This window comes from Euprymna scolopes, chromosome 46 (assembly GCF_053919585.1).
Source record: "Euprymna scolopes isolate OS-2025 chromosome 46, ASM5391958v1, whole genome shotgun sequence".
Lineage (NCBI taxonomy): Eukaryota > Metazoa > Mollusca > Cephalopoda > Sepiida > Sepiolidae > Euprymna > Euprymna scolopes.
Genome location: NC_136527.1, coordinates 131935858 through 131954337, shown reverse-complemented (window position 1 = coordinate 131954337; position 18480 = coordinate 131935858). Strand labels below are relative to the sequence as shown.

Sequence of the window (18480 nt, the reverse complement as noted above, 5' to 3'; positions counted from 1 at the left end):
AATTTCAAAAGCACTGTATAACTGGTTACGTTCAATGGTAGTCCCCCCCGGCGAAAATTTGTTGTTATTATTATTATTATTATTATTATTATTATTATTATTATTATTTAAAACATTTTGTGTCGTGCTCTTTCGCGCGAGGACTAATTTCCATTCAGATTTAAATAAACATAATTAGTTCAGTATATTTCCCGACTATTATTTGATAAATACTGAAAATTTCATTAAAATTGGTTAATTTCCTGATTTTTGGTGAATTTTTAAGTAAAGGGAGGGGTCAAAATGTTTACACATTTTGTGCCTCGGCTTTCATTTTGTCCGTAAAAGTGAGAAGGTGTGTGTGGTAGCAATTCTCAACCTATGCGCTCAACGAATTTTTAATTTACAAATTTGAAAATTGGTATATAGCGTATTCAGACATGTGGAAAACTTTTAAATTGCTTTTCTTCCGGGAAAAGGGAATTGAAATATTGGTATTGGAGGAGGGTGTATCATCGGATTTTTATCTGTTTGCCAACTGTTTCCCGACTGCCCATGCGCGAATTGTTCACATCAGTTTTGTTATATAAAAATAATAGATTGGAAAAGTCGTTTTAAAGATTGTGGCAAGCTGGCCTGATGGTTATCGAACTTAACTCATTGTTTTTTAGGCTTTGGTTTCGATCTCAGCTCGGGTATTTTTTTTTTTTTTTTTTTTTTTGTGCTTACAGTAAGTGAACTGTTTTGAAAAAAGAAAACATAATACTCGCATGCACATGTCTCGGATTGTTTTCGTTTTGTTTTGTTTTACTTCATTTTTTTCCTCCCCCACCCCCGAGAAAAGGTGGGTGGACCTGTAAATTCATCATTGTCCATTCGTCCGTTTGTCCGTTCGTCCGTTCTCAATAACTATGCCTTGGAATTTTTTTGGAATTTTTTCACAATCATTAAACATGATACGAGTAAAAACAAAAAAAAAAGTAACAGAACGGATTTTCCGGGAAAACACCGTTTGCCCCCCCCCCCCAAGGTATGCCTTTCGAGTTAAAATGGCTAAAACTGACACATTTGTGGGTGCTAGTGCACTTACTGATCCGCGCTATTTTTTTTAAAAATCGTATTTTCAAGTTTAATTAAAGTTTTATATGTTTTTTTTTAAATCAATTGTAAAGTTAAAGTACATACTAGTTATAAAACACCTTCCCCTCCCCGTGTTTAGAATGGCTTTTTAAATAAAAACGTTATTATTTCAGCACGGATCAATAAGTGCACTAGTACCCTTTCGTGCTTATTAAAAAAGTTGATGCCTTGGATTTTTATAAAACTTTCTGAAAAGTGGTAACTAACTGATTTCTATATAATTTTGTTCGTCTATACTTTGCCATAACTCTTGGGTGTGCCCCAGGGGCTCTTTTAAGGCTAATAAAAGCTACAAATTTCCCATTTTTACTACGCTATAATCACATTATCCTCGAGTAGCCTCCGAGCCTTGATAAGTATTTAAAAAAAAAAACTCAATTTTTGGGACTATTTTACCATGTTTGTCCAAATTTTTTTTTTTTTTTTTTGCATGGTGCAAAACTCAAATTACATATGTTAAGACCTAAAACTGCACCGTTTGTTCATTTTCACTAGGATTTGACGTCCCCTGGGGACTTTTGGGGCTAAATAGGGAGTGGGGTGGGCAAATGTTGAACTGAATCATTTTTTAGGTTCACTGTGCACTTACGGGAGGGAGGGTATGCATACTTCCCTTGTTTTTAAGGAATTTAAGGTTACGTTTAATACTGGGCAACGCCGGGTATGTGTGCTAGTATAAAATAAATAAATTAAAATCAAACAGTTGATGCGGGGTATTTACTTACCAGTAGAGATGTACGGGTATTGAATTTAGAAGCCATTTTCGTTTTTTTTTGTTTTTGTTTTTGTTTTTTTTTTGTTCAGTAAATTGGCCGTTGAAGTATATATATATCATAGAATAAAAACCAAGCCTGGACGGCTGTGGAGAAAGCACTTGAAAAGAAGCCGCGTTCCATCCCGATCGAAAACGAGGCTTCGAGGTCACGCGGTCCGATCCGTGGTGGAACACGCCCTGTTTGCATCACGTGGGTCGAGTTGAATGTTATTTTTGCTGCTTTTTCGCGGGCAGAACGTGCCGGGTATTATCTGGAGCGACGCGGGATTTGCGCTTGGGATTAGCGAGGATTGTCACACTAAAAACATGGGATTATCTGTATTTTAATAGTACTACGCTTATTACTGCGGTTTCCGTTTATATTACTGCTGCTTTTTTTTCAAATATTAACTTTATTATAAATTAATATTATCAATATACCTTTTGTGGTAATCTGGAAGAAATAGAGAGAGAGAGAGAGAGAGAGAGAGAGAGAGAGAGAGAGCCTGTTTCCTCCGTTTAACTATAGGTGGCGTTACTGTCTGTCCACCCAGTTACGGAAGCACAAAATGTATATAATGACACCCTTGAAATAAAAATAAATATTTTTTTTTATATTTTAATTTTAAACATGTTTTTTTTTGTTTTTGTTTTTGCAAACATATTTAAGTTTGTTTTTTTTCAAACATATTTACGTTTTTGTTTTTTTTTGTTTTTTGCAAACATGTTTAAGTTTGTTTTTTTTTCAAACATATTTACGTTTTTGTTTTTTTTGTTTTTTGCAAACATGTTTAAGTTTTTTTTTTTCAAACATATTTACGTTTTTGTTTTTTTTGTTTTTTGCAAACATGTTTAAGTTTTTTTTTTTCAAACATATTTACGTTTTTGTTTTTTTTGTTTTTTGCAAACATGTTTAAGTTTGTTTTTTTTTCAAACATATTTACGTTTTTGTTTTTTTTTGTTTTTTGCAAACATGTTTAAGTTTTTTTTTTTTTTCAAACATATTTACGTTTTTGTTTTTTTTGTTTTTTGCAAACATGTTTAAGTTTGTTTTTTTTTCAAGCATATTTACGTTTTTGTTTTTTTTGTTTTTTTTTGTTGCAAACATGTTTAAGTTTTATTTTTCTTCCTCCGTCTCTGCAATTGGTGATATTTCTTTTCTGCAAGAACATCTTCGACAAATGTTCACATCGATTGCATATACTGGTATTTCCAACCAGGCCACTCCAACGTCTTCATAGTGTTTGTCGTTTCTAAGAGAACATCCTTTAAGGAATGCTCAAGATAACACATGTCACTTAGAGGTAAAATGTTATCAACAATTTTTTTTTACACAGGCATCACCACATTATCAAGGCCAAGAGGCCACTCAAGGATAAGGGTTAAAGGGTGTACAGTAGACATTGGACAACATAGTAATCATTAGTAATGAAAATTCGGTAAATTTAATAACTTATATGGAACGGCTCATCAAGAACTTATTTATGTTAGACTTGAACACAACCATATTGTAGTCAGCCGGAAAGCAGGAAAACGGAATGCAATTCCGCAGGCGTGCAGTTCTAAGAAAGAAGCTTTGTTCATGGAATCTACGTTTAGGTTTAGGCACAGATAAAGCGTGGGGAGAATTATTGATAGTGTTTTCAGCTAGACGAGTGTTTCTTGTGAAAGTTAGGCGAGGAGGGGGGACCATAGATTGAAGCTCAGTCGAACAGTTTCTATGAAAATAACGATACATCAGAGACAAACTCGCAACATTTCTTCTGTGAGATAGAGGTTGCAGGGAAGAGAAAAGGACATCTCCTACGAGGCTACGAAGTCTATTTTGAACTCTATCAAGGTATCCATTATGTGGTTTTGCAAGGGTTAATTGGCGGCAAAGATCGTAATAGATTGCGCATGTTTACAAAATGAAAAATTAAAAAAAACTATATTTGAAAAAAAAATAACAAAAACAAAAAAATATGTTTGCAAAAAAAGAAAAAACGTAAATGCGTTTGGAAAAAAAAATAAAAAGAAACGTAAATGTTTCCAAAACAAACAACAAAAAATATGAAAAACGAAAAAAAAAACGTAAATGTTTGAAAATAAACAAGCAACAAAACGTAAATATGTTTGAAAAAAAAAAACTTAAATAGGTTTGCAAAAACAAAACAAAAAAAAACGTAAATATGTTTGAAAAAATAAAACTTAAATAGGTTTGCAAAAACAAAACAAAAAAAACGTAAATATGTTTGAAAAAATAAAACTTAAATATGCTTGCAAAAAAACCCGTAAATACGTTTGAATAAAAAACTTAAATAGGTTTGCAAAAACAAAAAAAAAACCGTAAATATGTTTGAAAAAATAAAACTTAAATAGGTTTGCAAAAACAAAAAAAAAAACGTAAATATGTTTGAAAAAAAAAACTTAAATAGGTTTGCAAAAACAAAAAACAAAACGTAAATATGTTTGAAAAAATAAAACTTAAATATGTTTGCAAAAACAAAAAAAAACGTAAATATGTTTGAAAAAATAAAACTTAAATAGGTTTGCAAAAACAAAACAAAAAAAAACGTAAATATGTTTGAAAAAATAAAACTTAAATATGCTTGCAAAAAAACCCGTAAATACGTTTGAATAAAAAACTTAAATAGGTTTGCAAAAACAAAAAAAAAACCGTAAATATGTTTGAAAAAATAAAACTTAAATAGGTTTGCAAAAACAAAAAAAAAAACGTAAATATGTTTGAAAAAAAAAAACTTAAATAGGTTTGCAAAAACAAAAAAAAAAACGTAAATATGTTTGAAAAAAATAAAACTTAAATATGTTTGCAAAAACAAAAAAAAAAACGTAAATATGTTTGAAAAAATAAAACTTAAATATGTTTGCAAAAACAAAAAAAAACGTAAATATGTTTGAAAAAATAAAACTTAAATAGGTTTGCAAAAACAAAACAAAAAAAAACGTAAATATGTTTGAAAAAATAAAACTTAAATATGCTTGCAAAAAAACCCGTAAATACGTTTGAATAAAAAACTTAAATAGGTTTGCAAAAACAAAAAAAAAACCGTAAATATGTTTGAAAAAATAAAACTTAAATAGGTTTGCAAAAACAAAACAAAAAAAAACGTAAATATGTTTGAAAAAATAAAACTTAAATATGCTTGCAAAAAAACCCGTAAATACGTTTGAATAAAAAACTTAAATAGGTTTGCAAAAACAAAAAAAAACGTAAATATGTTTGAAAAAATAAAACTTAAATAGGTTTGCAAAAACAAAACAAAAAAAAACGTAAATATGTTTGAAAAAATAAAACTTAAATATGCTTGCAAAAAAACCCGTAAATACGTTTGAATAAAAAACTTAAATAGGTTTGCAAAAACAAAAAAAAAACCGTAAATATGTTTGAAAAAATAAAACTTAAATAGGTTTGCAAAAACAAAAAAAAAAACGTAAATATGTTTGAAAAAAAAAAACTTAAATAGGTTTGCAAAAACAAAAAAAAAACCGTAAATATGTTTGAAAAAATAAAACTTAAATAGGTTTGCAAAAACAAAAAAAAAACGTAAATATGTTTGAAAAAAAAAAACTTAAATAGGTTTGCAAAAACAAAAAAAAAAACGTAAATATGTTTGAAAAAAATAAAACTTAAATATGTTTGCAAAAACAAAAAAAAAAACGTAAATATGTTTGAAAAAATAAAACTTAAATATGTTTGCAAAAACAAAAAAAAACGTAAATATGTTTGAAAAAATAAAACTTAAATAGGTTTGCAAAAACAAAACAAAAAAAAACGTAAATATGTTTGAAAAAATAAAACTTAAATATGCTTGCAAAAAAACCCGTAAATACGTTTGAATAAAAAACTTAAATAGGTTTGCAAAAACAAAAAAAAACCGTAAATATGTTTGAAAAAATAAAACTTAAATAGGTTTGCAAAAACAAAACAAAAAAAAACGTAAATATGTTTGAAAAAATAAAACTTAAATATGCTTGCAAAAAAACCCGTAAATACGTTTGAATAAAAAACTTAAATAGGTTTGCAAAAACAAAAAAAAAACGTAAATATGTTTGAAAAAATAAAACTTAAATAGGTTTGCAAAAACAAAACAAAAAAAAACGTAAATATGTTTGAAAAAATAAAACTTAAATATGCTTGCAAAAAAACCCGTAAATACGTTTGAATAAAAAACTTAAATAGGTTTGCAAAAACAAAAAAAAAACCGTAAATATGTTTGAAAAAATAAAACTTAAATAGGTTTGCAAAAACAAAACAAAAAAAAACGTAAATATGTTTGAAAAAATAAAACTTAAATATGCTTGCAAAAAAACCCGTAAATACGTTTGAATAAAAAACTTAAATAGGTTTGCAAAAACAAAAAAAAACGTAAATATGTTTGAAAAAATAAAACTTAAATAGGTTTGCAAAAACAAAACAAAAAAAAACGTAAATATGTTTGAAAAAATAAAACTTAAATATGCTTGCAAAAAAACCCGTAAATACGTTTGAATAAAAAACTTAAATAGGTTTGCAAAAACAAAAAAAAAACCGTAAATATGTTTGAAAAAATAAAACTTAAATAGGTTTGCAAAAACAAAAAAAAAAACGTAAATATGTTTGAAAAAAAAAAACTTAAATAGGTTTGCAAAAACAAAAAAAAAAACCGTAAATATGTTTGAAAAAATAAAACTTAAATAGGTTTGCAAAAACAAAAAAAAAACGTAAATATGTTTGAAAAAAAAAAACTTAAATAGGTTTGCAAAAACAAAAAAAAAAACGTAAATATGTTTGAAAAAAATAAAACTTAAATATGTTTGCAAAAACAAAAAAAAAAACGTAAATATGTTTGAAAAAATAAAACTTAAATATGTTTGCAAAAACAAAAAAAAACGTAAATATGTTTGAAAAAATAAAACTTAAATAGGTTTGCAAAAACAAAACAAAAAAAAACGTAAATATGTTTGAAAAAATAAAACTTAAATATGCTTGCAAAAAAACCCGTAAATACGTTTGAATAAAAAACTTAAATAGGTTTGCAAAAACAAAAAAAAAACCGTAAATATGTTTGAAAAAATAAAACTTAAATAGGTTTGCAAAAACAAAACAAAAAAAAACGTAAATATGTTTGAAAAAATAAAACTTAAATATGCTTGCAAAAAAACCCGTAAATACGTTTGAATAAAAAACTTAAATAGGTTTGCAAAAACAAAAAAAAACGTAAATATGTTTGAAAAAATAAAACTTAAATAGGTTTGCAAAAACAAAACAAAAAAAAACGTAAATATGTTTGAAAAAATAAAACTTAAATATGCTTGCAAAAAAACCCGTAAATACGTTTGAATAAAAAACTTAAATAGGTTTGCAAAAACAAAAAAAAAACCGTAAATATGTTTGAAAAAATAAAACTTAAATAGGTTTGCAAAAACAAAAAAAAAAACGTAAATATGTTTGAAAAAAAAAAACTTAAATAGGTTTGCAAAAACAAAAAAAAAACCGTAAATATGTTTGAAAAAATAAAACTTAAATAGGTTTGCAAAAACAAAAAAAAAACGTAAATATGTTTGAAAAAAAAAAAACTTAAATAGGTTTGCAAAAACAAAAAAAAAACGTAAATATGTTTGAAAAAAATAAAACTTAAATATGTTTGCAAAAACAAAAAAAAAAACGTAAATATGTTTGAAAAAATAAAACTTAAATATGTTTGCAAAAACAAAAAAAAACGTAAATATGTTTGAAAAAATAAAACTTAAATAGGTTTGCAAAAACAAAACAAAAAAAAACGTAAATATGTTTGAAAAAATAAAACTTAAATATGCTTGCAAAAAAACCCGTAAATACGTTTGAATAAAAAACTTAAATAGGTTTGCAAAAACAAAAAAAAAACCGTAAATATGTTTGAAAAAATAAAACTTAAATAGGTTTGCAAAAACAAAAAAAAAAACGTAAATATGTTTGAAAAAAAAAAACTTAAATAGGTTTGCAAAAACAAAACAAAAAAAACGTAAATATGTTTGAAAAAAATAAAACTTAAATAGGTTTGCAAAAACAAAACAAAAAAAACGTAAATATGTTTGAAAAAAATAAAACTTAAATAGGTTTGCAAAAACAAAACAAAAAAAAACGTAAATATGTTTAAAAAAATAAAACTTAAATAGGTTTGCAAAAACAAAACAAAAAAAAACGTAAATATGTTTGAAAAAATAAAACTTAAATAGGTTTGCAAAAACAAACCAAAAAAAACGTAAATATGTTTGAAAAAATAAAACTTAAATAGGTTTGCAAAAACAAAACAAAAAAAAACGTAAATATGTTTGAAAAAATAAAACTTAAATATGCTTGCAAAAAAACCCGTAAATATGTTTGAATAAAAAACTTAAATATGTTTGCAAAAACAAAAAAAAACGTAAATGTTTGAAAATAAACAAGCAACAAAACGTAAATATGTTTGAAAAAAAAAACTTAAATAGGTTTGCAAAAACAAAACAAAAAAAAACGTAAATATGTTTGAAAAAAATAAAACTTAAATAGGTTTGCAAAAACAAAACAAAAAAAAAACGTAAATATGTTTGAAAAAAATAAAACTTAAATAGGTTTGCAAAAACAAAACAAAAAAAAAACGTAAATATGTTTGAAAAAAATAAAACTTAAATAGGTTTGCAAAAACAAAACAAAAAAAAAACGTAAATATGTTTGAAAAAAATAAAACTTAAATAGGTTTGCAAAAACAAAACAAAAAAAACGTAAATATGTTTGAAAAAATAAAACTTAAATATGCTTGCAAAAAAACCCGTAAATACGTTTGAATAAAAAACTTAAATAGGTTTGCAAAAACAAAAAAAAAAAAAAACGTAAATATGTTTGAAAAAAATAAAACTTAAATAGGTTTGCAAAAACAAAAAAAAAAAACGTAAATATGTTTGAAAAAATAAAACTTAAATAGGTTTGCAAAAACAAACCAAAAAAAACGTAAATATGTTTGAAAAAATAAAACTTAAATAGGTTTGCAAAAACAAAAAAAAAAACGTAAATATGTTTGAAAAAATAAAACTTAAATAGGTTTGCAAAAACAAACCAAAAAAAACGTAAATATGTTTGAAAAAATAAAACTTAAATAGGTTTGCAAAAACAAAACAAAAAAAACGTAAATATGTTTGAAAAAATAAAACTTAAATATGCTTGCAAAAAAACCCGTAAATACGTTTGAATAAAAAACTTAAATAGGTTTGCAAAAACAAACCAAAAAAAACGTAAATATGTTTGAAAAAATAAAACTTAAATAGGCTTGCAAAAAAACCCGTAAATATGTTTGAATAAAAAACTTAAATAGGTTTGCAAAAACAAACCAAAAAAAACGTAAATATGTTTGAAAAAATAAAACTTAAATAGGTTTGCAAAAACAAAACAAAAAAAACGTAAATATGTTTGAAAAAAAAAAACTTAAATAGGTTTGCAAAAACAAACCAAAAAAAACGTAAATATGTTTGAAAAAAATAAAACTTAAATAGGTTTGCAAAAACAAAAAAAAAACGTAAATATGTTTGAAAAAATAAAACTTAAATAGGTTTGCAAAAACAAACCAAAAAAAACGTAAATATGTTTGAAAAAATAAAACTTAAATAGGTTTGCAAAAACAAAAAAAAAAACGTAAATATGTTTGAAAAAATAAAACTTAAATAGGTTTGCAAAAACAAAACAAAAAAAACGTAAATATGTTTGAAAAAATAAAACTTAAATAGGTTTGCAAAAACAAAACAAAAAAAACGTAAATATGTTTGAAAAAATAAAACTTAAATATGCTTGCAAAAAAACCCGTAAATACGTTTGAATAAAAAACTTAAATAGGTTTGCAAAAACAAACCAAAAAAAACGTAAATATGTTTGAAAAAAATAAAACTTAAATAGGTTTGCAAAAACAAAAAAAAAAACGTAAATATGTTTGAAAAAATAAAACTTAAATAGGTTTGCAAAAACAAACCAAAAAAAACGTAAATATGTTTGAAAAAATAAAACTTAAATAGGTTTGCAAAAACAAACCAAAAAAAACGTAAATATGTTTGAAAAAATAAAACTTAAATAGGTTTGCAAAAACAAAAAAAAAACGTAAATATGTTTGAAAAAATAAAACTTAAATAGGTTTGCAAAAACAAAACAAAAAAAACGTAAATATGTTTGAAAAAATAAAACTTAAATAGGTTTGCAAAAACAAAACAAAAAACACGTAAATATGTTTGAAAAAATAAAACTTAAATATGCTTGCAAAAAAACCCGTAAATACGTTTGAATAAAAAACTTAAATAGGTTTGCAAAAACAAAAAAAAAAAAAACGTAAATATGTTTGAAAAAATAAAACTTAAATAGGCTTGCAAAAAAACCCGTAAATATGTTTGAATAAAAAACTTAAATAGGTTTGCAAAAACAAAACAAAAAAAAAACGTAAATATGTTTGAAAAAATAAAACTTAAATATGTTTGCAAAAACAAAAAAAAACGTAAATATGTTTGAAAAAATAAAACTTAAATATGTTTGCAAAAAAAACCGTAAATATGTTTGAATAAAAAACTTAAATATGTTTGCAAAAACAAAAAAAAACGTAAATATGTTTGAAAAAATAAAACTTAAATATGTTTGCAAAAACAAAAAAAAACGTAAATATGTTTGAAAAAATAAAACTTAAATATGTTTGCAAAAAAAACCGTAAATATGTTTGAATAAAAAACTTAAATATGTTTGCAAAAACAAAAAAAAACGTAAATATGTTTGAAAAAATAAAACTTAAATATGTTTGCAAAAACAAAAAAAAACGTAAATATGTTTGAAAAAATAAAACTTAAATATGTTTGCAAAAACAAAAAAAAACGTAAATATGTTTGAAAAAATAAAACTTAAATATGTTTGCAAAAACAAAAAAAAACGTAAATATGTTTGAAATAATAAAACTTAAATATGTTTGCAAAAACAAAAAAAAACGTAAATATGTTTGAAAAAATAAAACTTAAATATGTTTGCAAAAAAAACCGTAAATATGTTTGAATAAAAAACTTAAATATGTTTGCAAAAACAAAAAAAAACGTAAATATGTTTGAAAAAATAAAACTTAAATATGTTTGCAAAAACAAAAAAAAACGTAAATATGTTTGAAAAAATAAAACTTAAATATGTTTGCAAAAACAAAAAAAAACGTAAATATGTTTGAAAAAATAAAACTTAAATATGTTTGCAAAAACAAAAAAAAACGTAAATATGTTTGAAATAATAAAACTTAAATATGTTTGCAAAAACAAAAAAAAACGTAAATATGTTTGAAAAAATAAAACTTAAATATGTTTGCAAAAAAAACCGTAAATATGTTTGAATAAAAAACTTAAATATGTTTGCAAAAACAAAAAAAAACGTAAATATGTTTGAAAAAATAAAACTTAAATATGTTTGCAAAAACAAAAAAAAACGTAAATATGTTTGAAAAAATAAAACTTAAATATGTTTGCAAAAACAAAAAAAAACGTAAATATGTTTGAAAAAATAAAACTTAAATATGTTTGCAAAAAAAACCGTAAATATGTTTGAATAAAAAACTTAAATATGTTTGCAAAAACAAAAAAAAACGTAAATATGTTTGAAAAAATAAAACTTAAATATGTTTGCAAAAACAAAAAAAAACGTAAATATGTTTGAAAAAATAAAACTTAAATATGTTTGCAAAAAAAACCGTAAATATGTTTGAATAAAAAACTTAAATATGTTTGCAAAAACAAAAAAAAACGTAAATATGTTTGAAAAAATAAAACTTAAATATGTTTGCAAAAACAAAAAAAAACGTAAATATGTTTGAAAAAATAAAACTTAAATATGTTTGCAAAAACAAAAAAAAACGTAAATATGTTTGAAAAAATAAAACTTAAATATGTTTGCAAAAACAAAAAAAAACGTAAATATGTTTGAAATAATAAAACTTAAATATGTTTGCAAAAACAAAAAAAAACGTAAATATGTTTGAAAAAATAAAACTTAAATATGTTTGCAAAAAAAACCGTAAATATGTTTGAATAAAAAACTTAAATATGTTTGCAAAAACAAAAAAAAACGTAAATATGTTTGAAAAAATAAAACTTAAATATGTTTGCAAAAACAAAAAAAAAACGTAAATATGTTTGAAAAAATAAAACTTAAATATGTTTGCAAAAACAAAAAAAAACGTAAATATGTTTGAAAAAATAAAACTTAAATATGTTTGCAAAAACAAAAAAAAACGTAAATATGTTTGAAATAATAAAACTTAAATATGTTTGCAAAAACAAAAAAAAACGTAAATATGTTTGAAAAAATAAAACTTAAATATGTTTGCAAAAAAAACCGTAAATATGTTTGAATAAAAAACTTAAATATGTTTGCAAAAACAAAAAAAAACGTAAATATGTTTGAAAAAATAAAACTTAAATATGTTTGCAAAAACAAAAAAAAACGTAAATATGTTTGAAAAAATAAAACTTAAATATGTTTGCAAAAACAAAAAAAAACGTAAATATGTTTGAAAAAATAAAACTTAAATATGTTTGCAAAAACAAAAAAAAACGTAAATATGTTTGAAAAAATAAAACTTAAATATGTTTGCAAAAACAAAAAAAAACGTAAATATGTTTGAAAAAATAAAACTTAAATATGTTTGCAAAAACAAAAAAAAACGTAAATATGTTTGAAAAAATAAAACTTAAATATGTTTGCAAAAAAAACCGTAAATATGTTTGAATAAAAAACTTAAATATGTTTGCAAAAACAAAAAAAAACGTAAATATGTTTGAAAAAATAAAACTTAAATATGTTTGCAAAAACAAAAAAAAACGTAAATATGTTTGAAAAAATAAAACTTAAATATGTTTGCAAAAAAAACCGTAAATATGTTTGAATAAAAAACTTAAATATGTTTGCAAAAACAAAAAAAAACGTAAATATGTTTGAAAAAATAAAACTTAAATATGTTTGCAAAAACAAAAAAAAACGTAAATATGTTTGAAAAAATAAAACTTAAATATGTTTGCAAAAAAAACCGTAAATATGTTTGAATAAAAAACTTAAATATGTTTGCAAAAACAAAAAAAAACGTAAATATGTTTGAAAAAATAAAACTTAAATATGTTTGCAAAAACAAAAAAAAACGTAAATATGTTTGAAAAAATAAAACTTAAATATGTTTGCAAAAAAAACCGTAAATATGTTTGAATAAAAAACTTAAATATGTTTGCAAAAACAAAAAAAAACGTAAATATGTTTGAAAAAATAAAACTTAAATATGTTTGCAAAAACAAAAAAAAACGTAAATATGTTTGAAAAAATAAAACTTAAATATGTTTGCAAAAACAAAAAAAAACGTAAATATGTTTGAAAAAATAAAACTTAAATATGTTTGCAAAAACAAAAAAAAACGTAAATATGTTTGAAATAATAAAACTTAAATATGTTTGCAAAAACAAAAAAAAACGTAAATATGTTTGAAAAAATAAAACTTAAATATGTTTGCAAAAAAAACCGTAAATATGTTTGAATAAAAAACTTAAATATGTTTGCAAAAACAAAAAAAAACGTAAATATGTTTGAAAAAATAAAACTTAAATATGTTTGCAAAAACAAAAAAAAACGTAAATATGTTTGAAAAAATAAAACTTAAATATGTTTGCAAAAACAAAAAAAAACGTAAATATGTTTGAAAAAATAAAACTTAAATATGTTTGCAAAAACAAAAAAAAACGTAAATATGTTTGAAATAATAAAACTTAAATATGTTTGCAAAAACAAAAAAAAACGTAAATATGTTTGAAAAAATAAAACTTAAATATGTTTGCAAAAAAAACCGTAAATATGTTTGAATAAAAAACTTAAATATGTTTGCAAAAACAAAAAAAAACGTAAATATGTTTGAAAAAATAAAACTTAAATATGTTTGCAAAAACAAAAAAAAACGTAAATATGTTTGAAAAAATAAAACTTAAATATGTTTGCAAAAACAAAAAAAAACGTAAATATGTTTGAAAAAATAAAACTTAAATATGTTTGCAAAAAAAACCGTAAATATGTTTGAATAAAAAACTTAAATAGGTTTGCAAAAACAAAACAAAAAAAAAACGTAAATATGTTTGAAAAAATAAAACTTAAATATGTTTGCAAAAACAAAAAAAAACGTAAATATGTTTGAAAAAATAAAACTTAAATATGTTTGCAAAAAAAACCGTAAATATGTTTGAATAAAAAACTTAAATATGTTTGCAAAAACAAAAAAAAACGTAAATATGTTTGAAAAAATAAAACTTAAATATGTTTGCAAAAAAAACCGTAAATATGTTTGAATAAAAAACTTAAATAGGTTTGCAAAAACAAAACAAAAAAAAAACGTAAATATGTTTGAAAAAATAAAACTTAAATATGTTTGCAAAAACAAAAAAAAACGTAAATATGTTTGAAATAATAAAACTTAAATATGTTTGCAAAAACAAAAAAAAACGTAAATATGTTTGAAAAAATAAAACTTAAATATGTTTGCAAAAAAAACCGTAAATATGTTTGAATAAAAAACTTAAATAGGTTTGCAAAAACAAAACAAAAAAAAACGTAAATATGTTTGAAAAAATAAAACTTAAATATGTTTGCAAAAACAAAAAAAAACGTAAATATGTTTGAAAAAATAAAACTTAAATATGTTTGCAAAAAAAACCGTAAATATGTTTGAATAAAAAACTTAAATATGTTTGCAAAAACAAAAAAAAACGTAAATATGTTTGAAAAAATAAAACTTAAATATGTTTGCAAAAAAAACCGTAAATATGTTTGAATAAAAAACTTAAATATGTTTGCAAAAACAAAAAAAAACGTAAATATGTTTGAAATAATAAAACTTAAATATGTTTGCAAAAACAAAAAAAAACGTAAATATGTTTGAAAAAATAAAACTTAAATATGTTTGCAAAAAAAAACCGTAAATATGTTTGAATAAAAAACTTAAATATGTTTGCAAAAACAAAAAAAAACGTAAATATGTTTGAAAAAATAAAACTTAAATATGTTTGCAAAAACAAAAAAAAACGTAAATATGTTTGAATAAAAAACTTAAATATGTTTGCAAAAACAAAAAAAAACGTAAATATGTTTGAAAAAATAAAACTTAAATATGTTTGCAAAAAAAACCGTAAATATGTTTGAATAAAAAACTTAAATATGTTTGCAAAAACAAAAAAAAACGTAAATATGTTTGAAAAAATAAAACTTAAATATGTTTGCAAAAAAAACCGTAAATATGTTTGAATAAAAAACTTAAATATGTTTGCAAAAACAAAAAAAAACGTAAATATGTTTGAAATAATAAAACTTAAATATGTTTGCAAAAACAAAAAAAAACGTAAATATGTTTGAAAAAATAAAACTTAAATATGTTTGCAAAAAAAACCGTAAATATGTTTGAATAAAAAACTTAAATATGTTTGCAAAAACAAAAAAAAACGTAAATATGTTTGAAAAAATAAAACTTAAATATGTTTGCAAAAAAAACCGTAAATATGTTTGAATAAAAAACTTAAATATGTTTGCAAAAACAAAAAAAAACGTAAATATGTTTGAAATAATAAAACTTAAATATGTTTGCAAAAACAAAAAAAAACGTAAATATGTTTGAAAAAATAAAACTTAAATATGTTAACAAAAAAAACCGTAAATATGTTTGAATAAAAAACTTAAATATGTTTGCAAAAACAAAAAAAAACGTAAATATGTTTGAAAAAATAAAACTTAAATATGTTTGCAAAAAAAACCGTAAATATGTTTGAATAAAAAACTTAAATATGTTTGCAAAAACAAAAAAAAACGTAAATATGTTTGAAAAAATAAAACTTAAATATGTTTGCAAAAACAAAAAAAAACGTAAATATGTTTGAAAAAATAAAACTTAAATATGTTTGCAAAAAAAACCGTAAATATGTTTGAATAAAAAACTTAAATATGTTTGCAAAAACAAAAAAAAACGTAAATATGTTTGAAAAAATAAAACTTAAATATGTTTGCAAAAACAAAAAAAAACGTAAATATGTTTGAAAAAATAAAACTTAAATATGTTTGCAAAAACAAAAAAAAACGTAAATATGTTTGAAAAAATAAAACTTAAATATGTTTGCAAAAACAAAAAAAAACGTAAATATGTTTGAAATAATAAAACTTAAATATGTTTGCAAAAACAAAAAAAAACGTAAATATGTTTGAAAAAATAAAACTTAAATATGTTTGCAAAAAAAACCGTAAATATGTTTGAATAAAAAACTTAAATATGTTTGCAAAAACAAAAAAAAACGTAAATATGTTTGAAAAAATAAAACTTAAATATGTTTGCAAAAACAAAAAAAAACGTAAATATGTTTGAAAAAATAAAACTTAAATATGTTTGCAAAAACAAAAAAAAACGTAAATATGTTTGAAAAAATAAAACTTAAATATGTTTGCAAAAACAAAAAAAAACGTAAATATGTTTGAAAAAATAAAACTTAAATATGTTTGCAAAAACAAAAAAAAACGTAAATATGTTTGAAAAAATAAAACTTAAATATGTTTGCAAAAAAAACCGTAAATATGTTTGAATAAAAAACTTAAATATGTTTGCAAAAACAAAAAAAAACGTAAATATGTTTGAAAAAATAAAACTTAAATATGTTTGCAAAAACAAAAAAAAACGTAAATATGTTTGAAAAAATAAAACTTAAATATGTTTGCAAAAACAAAAAAAAACGTAAATATGTTTGAAAAAATAAAACTTAAATATGTTTGCAAAAAAAACCGTAAATATGTTTGAATAAAAAACTTAAATATGTTTGCAAAAACAAAAAAAAACGTAAATATGTTTGAAAAAATAAAACTTAAATATGTTTGCAAAAACAAAAAAAAACGTAAATATGTTTGAAAAAATAAAACTTAAATATGTTTGCAAAAAAAACCGTAAATATGTTTGAATAAAAAACTTAAATATGTTTGCAAAAACAAAAAAAAACGTAAATATGTTTGAAAAAATAAAACTTAAATATGTTTGCAAAAACAAAAAAAAACGTAAATATGTTTGAAAAAATAAAACTTAAATATGTTTGCAAAAACAAAAAAAAACGTAAATATGTTTGAAAAAATAAAACTTAAATATGTTTGCAAAAACAAAAAAAAACGTAAATATGTTTGAAATAATAAAACTTAAATATGTTTGCAAAAACAAAAAAAAACGTAAATATGTTTGAAAAAATAAAACTTAAATATGTTTGCAAAAAAAACCGTAAATATGTTTGAATAAAAAACTTAAATATGTTTGCAAAAACAAAAAAAAACGTAAATATGTTTGAAAAAATAAAACTTAAATATGTTTGCAAAAACAAAAAAAAACGTAAATATGTTTGAAAAAATAAAACTTAAATATGTTTGCAAAAACAAAAAAAAACGTAAATATGTTTGAAAAAATAAAACTTAAATATGTTTGCAAAAACAAAAAAAAACGTAAATATGTTTGAAATAATAAAACTTAAATATGTTTGCAAAAACAAAAAAAAACGTAAATATGTTTGAAAAAATAAAACTTAAATATGTTTGCAAAAAAAACCGTAAATATGTTTGAATAAAAAACTTAAATATGTTTGCAAAAACAAAAAAAAACGTAAATATGTTTGAAAAAATAAAACTTAAATATGTTTGCAAAAACAAAAAAAAACGTAAATATGTTTGAAAAAATAAAACTTAAATATGTTTGCAAAAACAAAAAAAAACGTAAATATGTTTGAAAAAATAAAACTTAAATATGTTTGCAAAAACAAAAAAAAACGTAAATATGTTTGAAAAAATAAAACTTAAATATGTTTGCAAAAACAAAAAAAAACGTAAATATGTTTGAAAAAATAAAACTTAAATATGTTTGCAAAAACAAAAAAAAACGTAAATATGTTTGAAAAAATAAAACTTAAATATGTTTGCAAAAAAAACCGTAAATATGTTTGAATAAAAAACTTAAATATGTTTGCAAAAACAAAAAAAAACGTAAATATGTTTGAAAAAATAAAACTTAAATATGTTTGCAAAAACAAAAAAAAACGTAAATATGTTTGAAAAAATAAAACTTAAATATGTTTGCAAAAAAAACCGTAAATATGTTTGAATAAAAAACTTAAATATGTTTGCAAAAACAAAAAAAAACGTAAATATGTTTGAAAAAATAAAACTTAAATATGTTTGCAAAAACAAAAAAAAACGTAAATATGTTTGAAAAAATAAAACTTAAATATGTTTGCAAAAAAAACCGTAAATATGTTTGAATAAAAAACTTAAATATGTTTGCAAAAACAAAAAAAAACGTAAATATGTTTGAAAAAATAAAACTTAAATATGTTTGCAAAAACAAAAAAAAACGTAAATATGTTTGAAAAAATAAAACTTAAATATGTTTGCAAAAAAAACCGTAAATATGTTTGAATAAAAAACTTAAATATGTTTGCAAAAACAAAAAAAAACGTAAATATGTTTGAAAAAATAAAACTTAAATATGTTTGCAAAAACAAAAAAAAACGTAAATATGTTTGAAAAAATAAAACTTAAATATGTTTGCAAAAACAAAAAAAAACGTAAATAT

General features: G+C 21.3%; 1 protein-coding gene across 1 annotated transcript in view; it reads right to left on the bottom strand.

Annotated features, from left to right (window-relative positions):
* LOC145270383 (uncharacterized) overlaps positions 1–2499 on the bottom strand; it is an 88423-nt gene extending 85924 nt beyond the window's left edge. Inside the window, exon 1 of the mRNA XM_080126033.1 lies at positions 1845–2499. The gene's annotated coding sequence lies outside the window, so the exon portion shown is untranslated. The remainder of the gene's footprint in view (positions 1–1844) is intronic.
* Positions 2500–18480: the final 15981 nt, after the last annotated feature.